The sequence below is a fragment of the Squalius cephalus genome (genome assembly GCF_949319135.1).
Source record: "Squalius cephalus genome assembly, chromosome: 13".
In the NCBI taxonomy this organism is placed as follows: domain Eukaryota; kingdom Metazoa; phylum Chordata; class Actinopteri; order Cypriniformes; family Leuciscidae; genus Squalius; species Squalius cephalus.
Genome location: NC_137134.1, coordinates 35,989,228 through 36,008,491, shown reverse-complemented (window position 1 = coordinate 36,008,491; position 19,264 = coordinate 35,989,228). Strand labels below are relative to the sequence as shown.

The following is a 19,264-nucleotide window of genomic DNA, read 5'->3' as shown; positions in this document are numbered from 1 at the left end:
AATGATTAAATGGGAATTTCAGGCATATTAAACATCATAGGCAAGCAAGTGTTTGGGGAATTTATTAGCCTAAAAGAGAGAAGTTTTTGTTGGTCTTTATTTTGAGAACCCGTTTGTGTAAACTGTACTTCTAGCTCTATAAATATTACAATTACGAATGATTCAATTATATATTTAATATAATAAACTATAAATAAATAAATTATATATATATATATACACTCAAAAAACTGCTGGGTTGTTTCAAACCAAATTTGGGTCAAATATGGACAAACCCAAACATTGGATTATGACATTTTTAACCCAATGTTTGGGTTTGTCCATATTTGACCCAAATTTGGTTTGAAAGAACCCAGCAGTTTTTTTGAGTGTGTATATATATATATATATACAGTGCTATGCATAAGTGAATACACCCCTATGTTAAATTCCCATAGAGGCAGGCAGATTTTTATTTTTAAGTTTTTTTTTTATTTTTTTTTTAGGATACTATGCATCCTGATAAAGTTCCCTTGGCCTTTGGAATTAAAATAGCCCCACATCATCACATAGCCTTCACCATACCTAGAGACTGGCATGGTTTTATTTCAGTTAGCCTAATAGCTAGTTTGATTTGCATTGAGAGATGATCTTATGGAAAGTACCCCATGCCAATCTCTAGGTATGGTGAAGGCTATGTGATGATGTGGGGCTATTTTAATTCCAAAGGCCAAGGGAACTTTATCAGGATGCATAGTATCCTAAAAAATTTTTTTTTTAAATACTTACAAATAAAAATCTGCCTGCCTCTATGGGAATTTAACATAGGGGTGTACTCACTTATGCACCCTGTATTTTAAGGAAGAACATTTATTTATTTACGATACATTATTCATTCACAAAGAAAATTGGTGTCCTTAAAGGTTGGATTTTTCCTAATTTTTAAAATTAAGGCATTAAGTTCAATTTCCAAAATATGATTTTTTATTCCTCTTTTTAGTCAACTTTAGCATGGGTGTATTCACTTATGCATTGCACTGTATATATATATATATATATATATATATATATATATATATATATATATATATATATATATATATATATATATATATATATATATATCACATATTATAATATAACACCACTATAAAAATACTATAGGCCTACTAAAAATTATATAAATTATATATATAACACACCAGTTCCTGTGTGCAAGCAAACAACTTTAGTAACAAATCAACAATATTTAAAGGAATAATTTATCCAAAAAATGAAATGTCTCATTTTCTCTCCCTCATGTTGCTCAGACTTCAGCTTTCTTTCTGTGGAGCACAAATGACATATTTTTATGTTTAGCATAATGTTCACGCTGCTCTTTTCCTCTTTTTATACACTATAAAATAATACACTCTCCAGCTCACTTTAGCGTGAGTTAATTGGGTTTTCATGAAGTAGAGTATTTAATTGATGAATGTTTGTGTGCCATATCTCGTCCAAATCATGCATATGGAAACGCTGCTTCACGTTATCATTTATGATCAGTTTCATGCTATTTATGACTAGCAGTCTTTAAAATTTCAGCACTGTTTTTCTGAGCGGATAAAGGCATCGAATGAGACGCAAAGAACCATGGGAATTTTTTTTTCAACTGAAGATGCTTTACAATTGAATTGCATTGAATTTCCTCCAGGAATAGCATGCAATCAGTATGCAATACACCTAGACTTTGGCCAGACCTCTAGCTCCAGTTTTCCCTCGCTAAACACACAACCTTCAGCCGCGAGTAAAAGGCACAACAGCAGGAGCTGCAGGTCCGTGTTTCATCAGATGATCTCTGGCTTCTTTCACAGCGACTGAATGAAACCAGCTCTCAAAGGCCAACACCAGCGCCCGCGGCCCACAATGCACTGGGAAACTCACTGACGCTAGTAGTAGATCAGCATGAATAGCTCTATACACCACATAATAACCAGACCATTCAGCGATATTTAGTTTTATAAAGGTTAGAAGAGTCTTTTAGTCTCATTTTGCCCCAAATCTAAAGAGGAATCGTATGCATCTATGTTAAAAATAATACAAATCCAACATAGTGGACAAAGTGATACTTTAATAATCAAAAACAGACTATTTTATGAAATATTCGTTTTTAATTATTATTAGAGTGTTTTGTAGTTGAACTCTATTGAAATCAAGTTGAGTCTCAATTGGGAAACATTTGTGAGTTGCTGAAAGGTGAAAAAGATGAAAATTGTTGCATTTTTCAAAATGGCGGTCATTTATAATGTCCAGTCTTCCCAAAATACTTTATATATAGAAAGACATGCACTCGCAATGGGAGAAAGTGCAACGCGCAATATGTCGGAATAAGTCCCGCCTTCTAAATAAAAGAGCCAATCGCTGATTGGTAAAGTCATTGCATCACAGCACTTAAGATCGCACATGCGCATTGGCTGGACTAGCCTGAAAAATACGCTCATTTTAATGCTATTTAAGCAGAAGAAACACAATTTAAGGGACTGTTCGTGTCAGATTTTGTTGCTGATTTGAAATATGTAATTTAATTGTGAGTTCGGCAAGCAGTTTTTGAGATTTCAGAGGTCCAAACTCCCTTGAAATCAATTTGAGTCTCAATTGCGAAACATTTGTGAGTTGCTGAAAGGTGAAATAGCTGAAAATTGATGCATTTTTAATCGTTAAACTTTTGCGCCATTTTCTTACGTTTTCTCTAACTTTATTTCTCCATTGTTGCAGCTCCTCTCTTCCCAGTCTGTCAGTAACGCTCTGTTTACTTCCTGTCTCTATGAAGCCCCTCCTCTTGAAAAGCACACTGTGCTCTGATTGGTCGACTGGAGAAGTGTGTTGTGATTGGCCGAGCGCTTTGAGTGTGTTTGTGAAATGTCCCGCCCCTTACCATAACCGCCAGTTTAACACACTACTAACTAACTCAACCAGGCTCCGCCCCTTTACTCTGCGTATTAATTATTTAAATGAGGAATATTGTGACGTGTTCGTTCCCGGAAGAAACTCAAGACTACAATGGAGGCGTTTCAGGAGTTCAGGAACTCTGACACTGATATAGAGAATAACTCCTGCTGGAGGGACTTTGGAAAGACTTGTTTCATGCTCAAACATCAACATTACACACTAAAGAAAGCTAAACATAGAAAAAAAGCCTAATTAGTAAAACAAACACAGTTTGGTCAAAATCCGTCACCCGTACAAGTTTGTGAAGCTCGATCACTTTTAATTATGCAGTGTTTTAGTCAGGATGCTGTGCTTTCGTAGCCTAATGAGCTGTTAAGAAGGCGTTGGAAGGGGCATACGTTTAGAAAATTAAAAACAACTTCAAAGGTAATTTGGCAAGAATGATAATGAGAGCGCGGGGACACGTAACGAGGAGAGGTGAACATCAAAGCCAGAGACGTCCAACTGCGGGACACGTCCGGCTATTAGCGGAGACCTCGGAGACTTCGTATCCTGAGAAGTTGAAGGACTTCAGACAAAACATCTTTATCCGGGGTCAAATACATTCTCGTTTTGAGAGAACTGATTCCATTTGCGCATAATTTCATTTCATTTCGCATAATTTTTTTTTGAAAGCAACAGAAATGTTGTTGTAATTGCAAATTAGTTAAGAAAGAAATGCAGGTAAACTACGAAACGCGAAAACAGAGCCTCGTTCATGAAAAACCCTTCGCATTGCGGCGATGACGGAAAAACAAAATTCCAAGATCAGAGTCAGAGCGAAAAAGAGCGATTTATTTATATTTAAAATATTTACGGCCTACTATTTGGGCCTATATTACATGCTGTGTATTTTCATTCTTACAGTGTGAAAGTCATTAGGCTTAGCTAAAAAACGCAATCGAAATACAGAAAAAAATACGTAACCTTTCTAAGTGCCTAAAAAACACAAAATTAGTAAATATAGTACATTTTAATTGAAATGCATTTATAATTATATTTTTCACAATATTCAAGTGAAAAAGCTGAATATTTATACATTTTTAATCGTAATTTTCTAACGTTTTTTAAAATGGCGGTCATTTATAACGTCCAGTCTTCCCAAAACATAGTATATATAGTGAGAAAGTGCAAAGCGCAATATTTCGGAATAAGTCCCGCCTTCTAAATAAAAGAGCCAATCGCTGATTGGTACAGTAAGCATGTACCCAGAAGTACCCAGAAAAGCGATATATAAATGTAACAAATTATTATTATTATTATTTTATTAGATTATTATATATTTTTATTATATATTATTATTTATTATTATTATTATTTTATTTATTACTATTATAATTATTATTTTTATATTATATCATTTTTACTATTATTATAATTATTATTATTATTATTATTAATAAAATTTATATAATTATTTCATTATTATTATTCTTAATGTTATTTTAAAGTCGTCGCATCACTGCACTTAAGACTGCACATGTGCATTGGCTGGACTAGCCTGAAAAATACGCTTATTTTAATGCTATTTAAGCAGAAGAAACACGATTTATGGGACTGTTCGTGTCAGATTTTGTTGCTGATTTGAAATATGTAATTTAATTGTGAGTTCGGCAAGCAGCTTTTAAGATTTCAGGATTCCCCAATTCAAGTAGATAGGACTTGAATGCTCTAAATAGCCGCCTGGAAGCGTGGCAGATATGAATTTGAAAGGGTCTTCTTCCCTCAGCTCGATATGTTTAGCAAACGGTCGTCGTCACATGACGAGTGTCTTCATGGCATTGATCTCCAGCGACGGTGTCTGATTTAGCAGATATGAGCTTATCTAACACAGTGTCCACTATTGGCTGATAAGAACCGAGAGGCTTCAGAGCGGGTCGATACTTACACAGCACTCTACACTACAAAACCATCAATAAATAGATATGTCAACTCAAGTTCTGGCCAAGAATTGGCAATATAGAAAAAAAAAATGTGCTGGAAAAAGATGGCGCTGAAAGGATGTGAGGAAGAGGCCAAGGAAATGTGAATATTTGCACATTTGCATCTCGCCCAGATAACTTTCCACAAACAAATTCAGGTTTCCAGGCCAGACAGCGAGTCACTTTTATACTTCAAACTCAAAAGAGCAGAGATCCAAACGTCTCCACGCTTCATCACACTCGTGTTCAACACAGAAGATCTGAAAACAGGCTCAGGTAATGTCCTCTGTCCAGTGGCGTCCTCCTTCAGTCGTCCTGCGTGAGATCGAGCGCTCCTGATCCGAGATCCGCCCCGATCCGCCCTTGTGTGCTCCAGGATGGAGTCTGGGACCTGTGCGCTTCATTTAAGGTGGCAGATTAAGTGCTTCACTTGTGCTCTCGGCCGGTTAATACGGCAGGCTGGATTCAGCTCTGCTTCTGAATGAAAAAAACAGCCGGTTAGTGTTTGGGAGAGCATGAAACAGCACGTTTAACACAAATAATCAGATTTTTATCATAACTACTTATAATTCAATGTGATTATTAGGGCTGTGCAACGATTAATCGCATCCAAAATAAAAGTTTGTGTTTCACATAATATATGTGTGTGTACTGTGTATAATTATTTAGTATATATAAATACACACATATGCATGTATATATATTTAAGAAATATTTGCATGTATATACTGTATATATATTTATATATAATTTATAATATATATCTAAATATAAATATTTTATATATAAATAACAAATTTTTCTTAAATATATACATATGTGTGTATTTATATATACTAAATAATTATACACAGTACACACACATATATTATGTGAACACAAACTTTTATTTTGGATGCGATTAATCGTTGCACCGATGTATCGACTGATTAAAGCTATTATTTTCGCTATCGACCGATTGTTTAAAAACAGCCGATGATCAGTGCCGAATCTGATTATATCCTGTCAATCAAAAGGGTGCGGAAAAAAAACGTGTCCTACTGCAACTCATACTGTCTGTGAAGGAAATCTCTCTTGTGCTGAATTAGGGCAAGTTAACGCAACAATAACGCTTTAAAACAGTTAAAAAATAGTGACGTTAATGCAGGCTTTATTTGACCCTGTGAATCACCCGTAGTTCAAGACAGGGTTGCCAGATCTACAGTTTTTCCACATCAAACATTATTTGTAGCTCCTCTCGTCCAATAATCACAAAGAGCTTGTGCTCGGTTACTTCTGATGAGAAACAGTCTCAGCTTTTAAATTATGTACATTTTATCACGAAAATCACACAAAAAATGGCATTTTGAGGCTCTTAAGTGTGACGTGACAGATCACTGTAGTGCACGTCTTTTCTTCCACTTTAATACAAGTTATATCTAAAAAACATGCATGAACATCAGAAGGTATGTTGAACGATACAGTAAAACTTACCGAAATCCGTATAAAACAGCTTGAGAACAATATCACTTAATGTTGTATTCACCCCAGGAAAGTTATCCAGTGTTATCCAGTTGGTTAGTTACCTATAAAAACACTAGAGAAGAGTTTATTTACTGTTAATTATGTATGTATGTTTGAATAAATTTGCCATGAAGAAGTGTTTATAAAAACTATGATGAGTTGCAAACAAACATTTCAGCTTGTATTTGAGTGTAAATATTCTATCTGGAAATAAATAGTTGAATATAACAGCTCTGTTGTTAATTTTAACCTCTAATATTATAGTGTACCAAATAAGATTGTTCCTGGTATTGTTTTTTTTCCTTAAGAAAAATCTAATTATCGGCGGATATCATTCAGAATAATCGGCTATCAGTATTATAATTTAATTTAGTATCAGTGCATCTCTAATCATAACCTGTAATTAAAATAAATAAATACTTTTTATAAATACCCCCCACACACACACACACACAATTTTCACTCCAAGCTAAACTCAAAAGTTGGCAGCCCTGGCTAATAGCCTAATAAAAAATACAGATAAAACACCCACAAGTATAACATGCTTCTTACAAATAAACCTGTTATTTTTAAGACTTCAGGAAAATAAAAATACTACAAAAGTCTCGACAAAACACTACAAAAGAACTGCGGCTAAATGTTTCATGGCTGATGTTAGCGCTGCTCCGCTAAAGCCTCGGAGGAGAGCGTTTCAATCCCGCTACAATCCAGTGAAGAGGAGCCAGAGAGCAGGTCAAACACAAAGCAAACACATGGAGGAAGCATTTGTTTGGACTCCGCCAGGACATCTTGACAGCCGGGGCCAGAGAGACTCCATCAGCCTGACAGTTCGGCTCTAGCGGAGAAGAAGCTAATTGCTGTGGGACTAGCGTGCTTTCCGTATCCATCAAAACAGGCCGGCTCACTCCACCGACTTCTAGCATCACACGCTAAAACACGTCCTCCACGGCACTGACAAATAACCTTCATAACAAACAGGCAAATGCCACTCGTTTTATTTTGCTAACGGTGCATAACTAGCGTAATAACACCAAAACCTCTTCCAAAATACATATACATGCATCACTCGATTGTTGCGCTTCCTCTTTGCTAATTCTGTGAGGATATACAGTTAGCATATCGAGTAAATGTTTGCTAAATCTCAAGGATTCATGTCAGCAAATATAACTCCAGATAATCACATATAATCTAAAAACTAAACTTCTCGACATATTGTTTGCTGTCGTTAAAAACGTGTTAAAAACTTAGCGTGTTAGCATTCTTTCTCTGCTGTGTCTTTGTAATTAGGTCTTAACCAGAAGTGAGTGAACAGAATGGAAGAAGTCATGCTAAAAACCTGGCTACATTTCTTGAAGCATGCTTGTATCTTATCTGCTAAAGCATAGATTTTTCCAGTGAGTAGCTAAGCTTTAGCGTGTTAGCAATCCTTTCTCTGCAACGTAAGCTGTTGAGAAGAAGCCATGCTAATAACCTAGCTTCATTTCTCAGTAGTGTAACTATATATCATTTGCTTAAGAAAACGTAGAATTTCCAGTGAGTAGCTAAACTTAACTTTAGCATGTTAGCGATCCAATCTTTACACTAAGGATGATAACTGTGACGATAACGATAAAGATAAAGATAAAGATAAAGATATAGTTCTACATTTAAAAGAATAGCGATTCCACACCACAACTATAACGACTGACGATATCGTTGGAATTACTTTTTTTTTAAAAAATTTCCAGCTGATGAATGATAAAAACATTGACAGCCAATCAGAATCCATCCTGCTTTAATGATCTCAAGCATTTAAAGTGACAGACGACAAAACTGCAGCGCGAGCTAAGAATAAACAGAACGATATCGTGTGTTGGTGTGGACGCTAATATAGTTATCGTTATAGCTATCATTATCATTATCATTATAGTTAACATTAAAGTTATCGTTATAGTTAACGTTATAGTTCTATAATTATCTTTATGGTTATTGTTATAGTTAACATTATAGTTAATGTCATAGTTATCTTTATAGTTAATATTCTATTTAATGTTATATTTATTGTTATAGTTAACATTATAGTTAACATGATAGTTAACGTTATAGCTATCTTTATAGTTAACGTTATAGTTAACATTATAGTTAACGTTATAGTTATTGTTATAGTTAACATTATCGTTATAGTTAACGTTATTGTTATAGTTCACATTATCGTTAACGTTATAGTTAACGCTATCGTTATAGTTATCTTTATAGTTTACTGTTATCGTTATGGTTAACATTATAGTTAACGTTATAGTTATTGTTATAGTTAACATTATATTTATTATAGTTATCATTATTGTTATAGTTATCTTTATAGTTATCGTTATGGTTAGCATTATAGTTAACGTTATCATTATAGTTATCTTTATAGTTATCATAGTTATAGTTATCATTATAGTTATCGTTATAGTTAACGTTATCATTATAGTTATTGTTATGGTCAACATTATAGTTAACATTATATTTATTATAGTTATAGTTATCATTATAGTTATTGTTATAGTTAACGTTATCATTATAGTTATAGTTATCATTATAGTTATCTTTATAGTTGTTATCATTATCATTATAGTTATCTTTATAGTTATGATTCTTGGTGTGAACAGGCCTTAAGTTAGCTTGGGAAGCTACAGTTTCAAATTCTCTGATAAACAGTTATTGTCGTTGCAGAGAAGTTTAAGTCGTAATTTGCAGGTTGCGAATCTCCTTTCCTCGTTTTCGTGTTATCTTTTGCCAACTCCTTTCCGGAGAGGCATGACCCAGATGCTACGCAAATCAAAGGATTGCTCGGTAATTTAATTTTCAGCCCTTCAAAAGAAATACCTCTAGGAAATAAACCCAGGATCGTGATGACAAAGAGCGGATGAGATGGACAGCAAATAGAGCGGGAGCCTGTTCGCTCTCATTGAGAAACAAGCCCACGCAACAGACGTGCAGTCGCAGCATGGCGCATGTGCCTGTCAGACTGGGAAACACACACTCAAGGAACACACACTCTTCCTTTTATTAAAAAATACGCTCCCCTGCTGCTGCGCCAACAGACCTCCGTGATCTCTCTTAATTTGACGGGCCCTCCATCAGCTCCTCTGAACGAGAGACATCCGTCTTTGTTAGGAGGCCGTGGCAAATGTTCCTCGGCTACGTGCGACTCCCCAATCCACATTTGTTAGGGGTGAGACCCATGTTATGAGACTTATCTGCAATATTGAAGACTTTAAAGTCATTTTTTCCAGGAATCATTCACTGGAAATGAAAATCCTGTCATCGTTCACTCACCCTCACGTCGTTCCAAACGCGAGCGACTTCCAGGGAAAAGAGGCGTTTCGAAGCATGTTCACGCCGCTCTGACATCTGGAGCTGTCAAAGAGGATAAAAATACAGCACTGGTAACAAAACGAGATGAACACTTCATTCAGTCCACAAAATGAGTCAGGTGACACTTTACTGCAAACTGAAAAACTTGCACTCTAAAAAATCTTGGGTTATTTTTTCTACCCAAATCCTGGGTTGAGCCTTTTGGGTCAAATTTTGGGTTATTCTTTTCAGTGTTGGGTAGTTTTTGTGTTACCCAGATCCTGGGTCAGATGTAACAACCCAGTGTTGGAGTAGTTTTTGTGTTACCCAGATCCTGTGTCAGATGTAACAACCCAGTGTTTGGGTAGTTTTTGTGTTACCCAGATCCTGTGTCAGATGTAACAACCCAGTGTTTGGGTAGTTTTTGTGTAACCCAGATCCTGGGTCAGACGTGACAACCCAGTGTTTGGGTAGTTTTTGTGTTATCCAGACCCTGGGTCAGACACGACAACCCAGTGTTTGGGTAGTTTTTGTGTAACCCAGATCCTGGGGTCAGACGTGACAACCCAGTGTTTGGGTAATTTTTGTGTAACCCAGATCCTGGGTCAGACGTGACAACCCAGTGTTTGGGTAGTTTTTGTGTAACCCAGATCCTGGGTCAGACGTAACAACCCAGTGTTTGGGTAGTTTTTGTGTAACCCAGATCCTGGGTCAGACGTAACAACCCAGTGTTTGGGTAGTTTTTGTGTAACCCAGATCCTGGGTCAGACGTGACAACCCAGTGTTTGGGTAGTTTTTGTGTAACCCAGATCCTGGGTCAGACGTAACAACCCAGTGTTTGGGTAGTTTTTGTGTTACCCAGATCCTGGGTCAGATGTAACAACCCAGTGTTTGGGTAGTTTTTGTGTTACCCAGATCCTGGGTCAGACGTAACAACCCAGTGTTTGGGTAGTTTTTGTGTTACCCAGATCCTGGGTCAGACGTAACAACCCAGTGTTTGGGTAGTTTTTGTGTTACCCAGATCCTGGGTCAGACGTAACAACCCAGTGTTTGGGTAGTTTTTGTGTTACCCAGATCCTGGGTCAGACGTAACAACCCAGTGTTTGGGTAGTTTTTGTGTTACCCAGATCCTGGGTCAGATGTAACAACCCAGTGTTTGGGTAGTTTTTGTGTTACCCAGATCCTGGGTCAGATGTAACAACAGTGTTTGGGTAGTTTTTGTGTTACCCAGATCCTGGGTCAGATGTAACAACCCAGAGTTTGGGTAAAAATGAATCAATCCAGTATGATGGGTTAAATAAAGAACCCAATTTGCTGGGTCAAATTAACCCAAATTGGGTTGTTTTTAACCCAGTGTTTTTGAGAGTGTGAATATTTGACGATGGAGTCATTTCCATCTCCCATGCCTCAAAGCCCATGCGTACAGGTCATCATCTAGCATTAATTACAATAATTACTCCACTAAAAATGTCAGTGGCATCTCCGTTCCACCGACGGCCCCTGAGCTTCACCATAACTTCACTGTTTTCATCTTTATTCATGTTCTTCTGCTCCCAAAGTAGACTAATTAAACCGTGCAACATCCAGAAACTAAGGACAACAGCATGATTTATCATTCGTTATGACTTTCTGATAGATCCTTCATCCGCGTTCATCTGAGAAACGTGTGCTTGTTGAATATCAATGAGGGTTAATGACGAACCCTCTGGTGTCTGAAGGGAAAGAGGCGAGATGTGATCCTGGTGTCACCTCACAAATCCTCTGAAATCATGAAAACCTGAGAAATTCATGTCGATGAGAAGGGCTGCGCCTGTATTATGATTTTCAGAGATTTGTTTTCAGGTCTTACACGCGAATGTAGCTTTTGATCAAAGACAGTATCAAGTTTGTCGAATTAAAACCTTCTAATCTGTCGTTTAGTTATTTTGTTTATGCATTAGAGAAAAATCTAATTATCTTTGCCCGTAATTTAACTTCTCGAACAGTCGGGTTGTTTCTAACTAAGTTGTAGTGTCATTTAAATCAGTCTCGCCAAAAACCACTGCATTCGCTGTAATACGTTTTTTAATTTGCTTTAAGGCATGACTTGGTGAAATTAATTTTCTCTGAACTAAATAATCTTTTCTTTTGACATCAGAAGGGGAATGAAAATGAAAAAGTAAAAAAAAAAAAAAAACGTATTTAAGTTTTAAAATGTGAGTGTAATAGGACATTAGAGGAAAAATAAATAATTAAATAATTAATAACAATAGTAATAATATTAATCTCAAAATAAATAAATAAAATAATAAAAGTAAAAAATATTTTAGCTAAGTTGGCTTTAATGGAGTTTAATAATAAAAATCTAAAAACAATAAATTAAAATATAAATTGAATAAAACAAAATCTCAAATTTCAATAATAATAATATCAAAGTCAATTTAAAAATAAAATAAAAGTAATATGAAACATTTTTAGTTATTTTATTAGTTTAACTGGACATCAGGACAAATAATAATGATAATAATCTTTAAATAAAAAAAAAAATCTCAATCTTTTTTAGTTGAATTAATTTCAGTTTAGTAATAATAATAATAATAGTAATATTAATAATAATCTAAATAAAAAGTATAAATTAAATAAAACAATCACATAAAACAATAATAATAATCGAACCTAAAAATAAATAAATACAAATATCTTAGTTGTGAGTTTGTGAGAGACAAACGACTGTACACATAATAATAAGAGCCCTGATAAGCCACGCCCATCATCCTCAAGCCCCACCCACTGAGCTGTAGAGCCCTGATTAGCCCCACCCATCACCCTCAACCCCGCCCACTGAGCTACAGAACCCTGATTATCCCCACCCAGCACCCTCAAGCCCCACCCACTGAGCGACAGAGCCCTGATTAGGAACGCCCATCACCCTCAAGCCCCGCCCACTGAGCTGCAGAGCCCTGATAAGCCCAGCGCCGGCCCTCACAGCCTTGTATCTTCAGCATCTCTCCTGTCCTGATGTATTCTCTAAATAAACCAGTTCCTTTTGAGCAGATACCATCAGACACGAATCAGCCAGATGGAGCCGATACCTGCTGAAGTCAGAATCCCGGGACGCTTGCCAGATCCCCAGAAAAGAGCGTTTTCTCATTCCCGGCAATGCCTCGCTTTATTTAACAACACAAAGTCCAGTGTTTCGAGACAGAAGGTCGTGTTCGCACTGATACTGATTTCTGATTGGTTGGTGGATTCGCCGGCCGGGGCTCGAGAGATCAGATGGGCCGCGCTGATTTCAAGAGTCTTCAGTCAGTACATCAAACCCCTTTTCCCAGCCGAGCCACTCAACAAAGAGCCGGAGAGGGACTGATAGAGGAGCACAAGCCTTTTAACCCGCCAAGTTTCATGTTTTAGATGGGGGAAAAAGAGCAGGATCAGGGAATGAAGGTCTAATGCACTTTAAAAGCCATGAAGGGAAGGGCTCGTCCTTTTCAGAGAGATGCTGTTCCACACGACTCGCAATATTATGAATCAGGGCTGCAACTATATTATTTTGACTGTAAGAATGACTATTTGAGTATTCAGGAGGTTAATGCAACAGCTACTCAACAACTCATACAGGACACGTCCGATTTTAATCATCAGTCTATGTAAACGTGAACTAGACGCACGTGTCAACTTAAAGTCCCCCTGTGATGAAAATCCAGCTTTTAATGTTGTTTATATGTCTATGTGGTGTTTTTAATATGCTTTAAGACAAACCATGTGTAAATTCATAAGTCGACACCATTGCTGAGTATTTTCTCCTTAAAACTGCAGTGAACCAAAGACTTTGAAATCGCTGGTGTTTCTGACGTCACAAACTACCTTGTAACCAATCAGATCAACGTGTGATCGTCAACCAGTGGATCTCTGAGCTGAGTGAGTGAGTGGAGGCGTGGCTCATTTGCATATTCATAGAACCACGCATACTAAATGTGCAATTGTTGCAATTGGCTAACGTCACTGCAAAGGAAACTTTAAAATAGAAAATAAAATCATTGTTGAATAAATAAATAAACAAAATAACAGCATTTTAGTTTGGAACAAATGAAACCATTTTTAGAATGTAATATTTTATCAAATTGATTTTAATAAAGAATTTACTAAACATTAATATTAATTTTTTTTAAATCAGTATTATAATAAAATCATTTTGTAAATAAACTGTTTCATAAAACCAACAGTATACTATTGTTTTTCTTTTTTTAATGTTATCAAATTGATTTAAAAATGTTTTACAAAATTAATCAGTAAAAGAAGTATGAAATTATTAAGAATTATTTATATTTTTATATAACTGCAGTTGAGGATTACAACCATAACAAAAAGGAATAAAAATCACCATTAAAAATAGTCCATAATAGTAGTCCATATACAGTATACTGTTATGATTCATTTTAGGCCTTCGACAGACAAGGGCTGCATAAAAACACTCCAAAATGTCTCCTTATGTGTTGTACAGAAAAATTAAAACATCAGATGTGTTTACAGCAACACAAGAGTGAGTAAATAAAGACAAAACTATAATTATGAGTGAATTGTTCCTTTAAAACTGTTTTCACTGCCAGACAGCTGTTACCTGTCTCGAGTTTGGATTTACTCAGCAAACACGGCATTTGGATCTGACTGAGAGGACGAACGGAGCCGTTGATTGGATTGTAAACATTTGGACGTGGGCATGCAGACACATCGCTAACGCTAATGCTAAGAGTCCAGCCGCTTAAGCTCTCTTTTCACATCAGGGCTCTGGAAAGCAACTTAATTGCTGACTCCAAATGTTAATTGGATTATTATGTGTAATTTGGGTAGTTTCAGCTGAGGGAATCGCTAATAAAGACCGACAGTGAGCGGCATTGAAAAGTCGGGGGTGATTATTTGGCGCTTTGTGAGGTTGTCAGGCGCTAACAACCAAGAATATAACTCAAAAATAATAAACAGATGAGAACAAAATAAGACAGAAAAACACTCACTTAAAATTAAAGAGCTGATGCCAAAAGAAAACTGCATGATTAACTCGAATTAAGCTGCCTGATGTTTATTATTAGTGTTGTTTGCTAAGCATTGCTAATACTATTGCTCATACCAAGTACCACATTTTGCTGCCAAACACCCTAACAACCACCCAGAACACCATAGAAACGACCCAGAACACCCTAACACCTACCTACTGTTGTAACTATCCAGAACACCATAGAAATTACTCAGAAGACCCAAGAAATTGCCCAGAACACTCTAGAAACTACACAATAAACAGCCAGAACTCCCTAGTAACCACTCCAAACACTTTAGCAACCACCTACCATAGTAACCACCCAGAACACCCTAGTAACCACCCAGAAAACCATAGAAACGACCCTTAACACCCTAACAACAACCTATTGTAGTAACCATCCAGAACACCATAGAAACGATGCAGAACACCCTAACAACAACCTACTGTAGTAACCACCCAGAACACTCTAACAACCACCTACTGTAGTAACCACCCAGAACACCGTAGTAACCACCCAGAACACCATAGAAACGACGCAGAACACCCTAACAACAACCTACTGTAGTAACCACCCAGAACACCCAAACAACCACCTACTGTAGTATCCACCCAGAACACCCTAACAACCACCTGCTGTAGTAACCACCCAGAACACAATAGAAACAACCCAGAACAGTATAGAAATGACCCTACACACCCTAACAACAACCTACTGTAGTAACCACCCAGAACACCATAGAAACGACGCAGAACATCCTAACAACAACCTACTATAGTAACCACCCAGAACACCATAGAAACGACCCAGAACACCCTAACAACCACCTACTGTAGTAACCACCCAGAACACCCTAACAACAACCTACTGTGGTAACCACCCAGAACACCATAGAAACAACCCAGAACACCCTAACAACAACCTACTGTAGTAACCACCCAGAACACCATAGAAACGACCCAGCAGACCCTAACAACAACCTACTGTAGTAACCACCCAGAACACCATAGAAACGACGCAGAACACCCTAACAACAACCTACTGTAGTAACCACCCAGAACACCATAGAAACGACCCAGCAGACCCTAACAACAACCTACTGTAGTAACCACCCAGAACACCATAAAAACGACGCAGAACACCCTAACAATCACCTACTGTAGTAACCACCCAGATCACCCTAACAATCACCTACTGTAGTAACCACCCAGAACACCATAGAAACGACCCAGAACACCCTAACAACCACCTACTGTAGTAACCACCCAGAACACAATAGAAACAACCCAGAACACCATAGAAATGACCCTGCACACCCTAACAACATTCTACTGTTGCAACTACCTAGAACACCATAGAAACAACCCAGAACACCCTAACACCTACCTACTGTAGTAACCACCCAGAACACCCTAACAACAACCTAATTTAGTAACCACCCAGAACACCCTAACAACAACCTAATTTAGTAACCACCCAGAACACCATAGAAATGACCTAGAACACCGTAACAACAACCTAATGTAGTAACCACCCAGAACAACCTAACACCTACCTACTGTAGTAACCACCCAGAACACCCTAACAACAACCTAATTTAGTAACCACCCAGAACACCATAGAAATGACCTAGAACACCGTAACAACAACCTAATGTAGTAACCACCCAGAACAACCTAACACCTACCTACTGTAGTAACCACCCAGAACACAATAGAAACGACCCAGAACACCATAGAAACGACCCAGCACACCCTAACACCTACCTACTGTAGTAACCATCCAGAACACCCTAACAACAACCTAATTTAGTAACCACCCAGAACACCATAGAAATGACCTAGAACACCCTAACAACAACCAAATGTAGTAACCACCCAGAACAACCTAACAGCCACCTACTATAGTAACCACCCAGAACACAATAGAAACGACCCAGAACACCATAGAAACGACCCAGCACACCCTAACAACTACCTAATGTAGTAACCACCCAGAACACCATAAAAATGCTCTGAATTCCCTAGTTACTGCACAGGGCACTCTATAAACCACCCAGAACACCCTAGAAACACTCTAGTAACTGCTGTGAACACCCTAGAAACACACTAGTAACAGCCCAGAACACATTAGAAACACCCTAGAAACTGCTTAGAATACCCCAGTGCACTCTAGCCCAGAATACTCTAGAAATCACCCAAGCTCCATATAAAACACCAAGCAACCACCCAGAACACCCTAGCAACTACCTACTATAGTAACCACCCAGAACACCCTAGAAACCACCCAGAACACTGTGTAAAAAAAAACTAGAAATTGCCCAGAACTCCCTAGTTACCACCCTGATAACCCTAGTTACCCCCCTGAGCACCCTAGCAACCACCCCTAGCATTGTGGTAGCAAGTATTCAGAGGCTACTGCCAGCAAATCCTTCAGTAAATGTATAAATCTAGTGATTATTATTATTATTCAGAGTTGTATTTAGATAGGAGCACATTAAAATTGAAAGTGTATAGTCATTGAAATTATCACATTTTCACTGAGCCATCAAGGTCTGACCTTTACCATTCCGACATGCAATATAAACCTAAGAACAGCCATACACTCACAAATGAAGCTTCAAGGAAAACGAGCACTTGTGTAAATATCATCAGTTAAACCCAGCTTCTATTACTCACAGCACTGCAATCTGTAAAAACACATAAGATCAGATCACAGGTGAAGATGGAGGATGATTATGTGACATAAGGATAATTTTACCTGCTCATCAAGCTTTACTGCGACCACATGATGTGCTTCGATGAGATCTTTCATAGGCTTTTCAATCGGGTGTCCGTGAAGCTGTGTGACGGTAATGACAGTTACAGTCAAACCAAAAATTATTCAGACACCAGATATAATTTTTGATATTTATTTACTAGTGTGTGCAGGACACTATAATTCATTTATGTAAGAGCGGATATCAAAATAAAGTAAACTGTGACATATTATACCCACAACTTCTTCATACAGTGACTACCAGTAACATTTATAAACCAGAAATGATTCAGACACTTTGACCTGACCATGTTTTGCTGAAGTGTTTTTTCTTCTTAACCACAGACAGAACAAAATAAAGCATTGCTTGGTAATTGGTTGAGCTAAACTGGTATTATCTAATTGTGTAGTTAAATTTAACAGCTGACAGATATTCAACATAATTCATGTGTGAGACAGTCTAACAGAAGGACGGACAAAACCAGTCAAATATCAACTGAGTTCTGCTCATGTTTCATTCCCATTTTCTAAACTATCGCGAATAAACTGTGATAATGTGAGAAATGTTGAAGATGTCTGAATAAATTTTGGTTTGACTATATTGGGAACCGTGAATTTATTTATTTTTGCTATAAAAATGATATACAGTGGGGAGAACAAGTATTTGATACACTGCTGATTTTGCAGGTTTTCCCACTTACAAAGCATGTAGAGGTCTGTAATTTTTATCATAGGTACTCTTCAACTGCGAGAGACGGAATCTAAAACAAAAATCCAGAAAATCACATTGTATGATTTTTAAATAATCAATTTGCATTTTATTGCATGACATAAGTATTTGATCACCTACCAACCAGTAAGAATTCCGGCTCTCACAGACCTGTTAGTTTTTCTTTAAGAAGCCCTCCTGTTCTCCACTCATTACCTGTATTAACTGCACCTGTTTGAACTCGTTACCTGTATAAAAGACTCCTGTCCACACACTCAATCAAACAGACTCCAACCTCTCCACAATGGCCAAGACCTGAGAGCTGTGTAAGGACATCAGAGATAAAATTGTAGACCTGCACAAGGCTGGGAAGGGCTACAGGACAATAGGCAAGCAGCTTGGTGAGAAGGCAACAACTTTTGGCGCAATTATTACAAAATGGAAGAAGTTCAAGATGACGGTCAATCTCCCTCGGTCTGGGGCACCATGCAAGATCTCACCTCGTGGGGCATCAATGATCATGAGGAAGGAGAGGGATCAGCCCAGAACTACACGGCAGGACCTGGTCAATGACCTGAAGAGAGCTGGGACCACAGTCTCAAAGAAAACCATTAGTAACACACTACGCCGTCATGGATTAAAATCCTGCAGCGCACGCAAGGTCCCCTGCTCAAGTTAAGTTAAGTTAAGTACAAGTTAATTTACTCCAGAAACAATCAGTTTCTTATTGTTATAAAAATGTAAAGTTAATTGGTGTGCAAGACTTATCCAACTTTTTCAATAAAAAGTGAGAAATGTCATTATTTTCATTACCATCACACACATAAAAAATCCACCAGAAACAGTTTTACTAGTTACTAAATATTCAAAAGTAAAGAATCACCCATTAACATCCTTTCTTATCCTTGTGTTTCCATACTATATGGTTAATCTGCATAGTATAAATAGCATTAATCAAACAATATGAAGCTATAATAGAAGGTGACGTCCTCTCTTTTCTAATTCAAATCTCCACAAAATCCCATTCACTGTCTTCCTGACGGATCTCTGGCTTTTGTCTCCATAATAGAATTATTGTAGCTTCAATGACAGTGGAGCTG

At 37.3% G+C, this 19,264-nt stretch overlaps 1 long non-coding RNA gene across 1 annotated transcript; it reads right to left on the bottom strand.

Annotated features, from left to right (window-relative positions):
* Positions 1 to 4,929: 4,929 nt before the first annotated feature.
* LOC307170171 lies at positions 4,930 to 17,528 on the bottom strand. The gene is made up of 3 exons (XR_013823311.1): positions 17,459 to 17,528; positions 9,672 to 9,752; positions 4,930 to 5,345 (listed from the first exon to the last, which is right to left on the bottom strand). It is a non-coding gene; the product is annotated as an uncharacterized lncRNA (long non-coding RNA).
* Between the last annotated feature and the right edge of the window lie 1,736 nt (positions 17,529 to 19,264).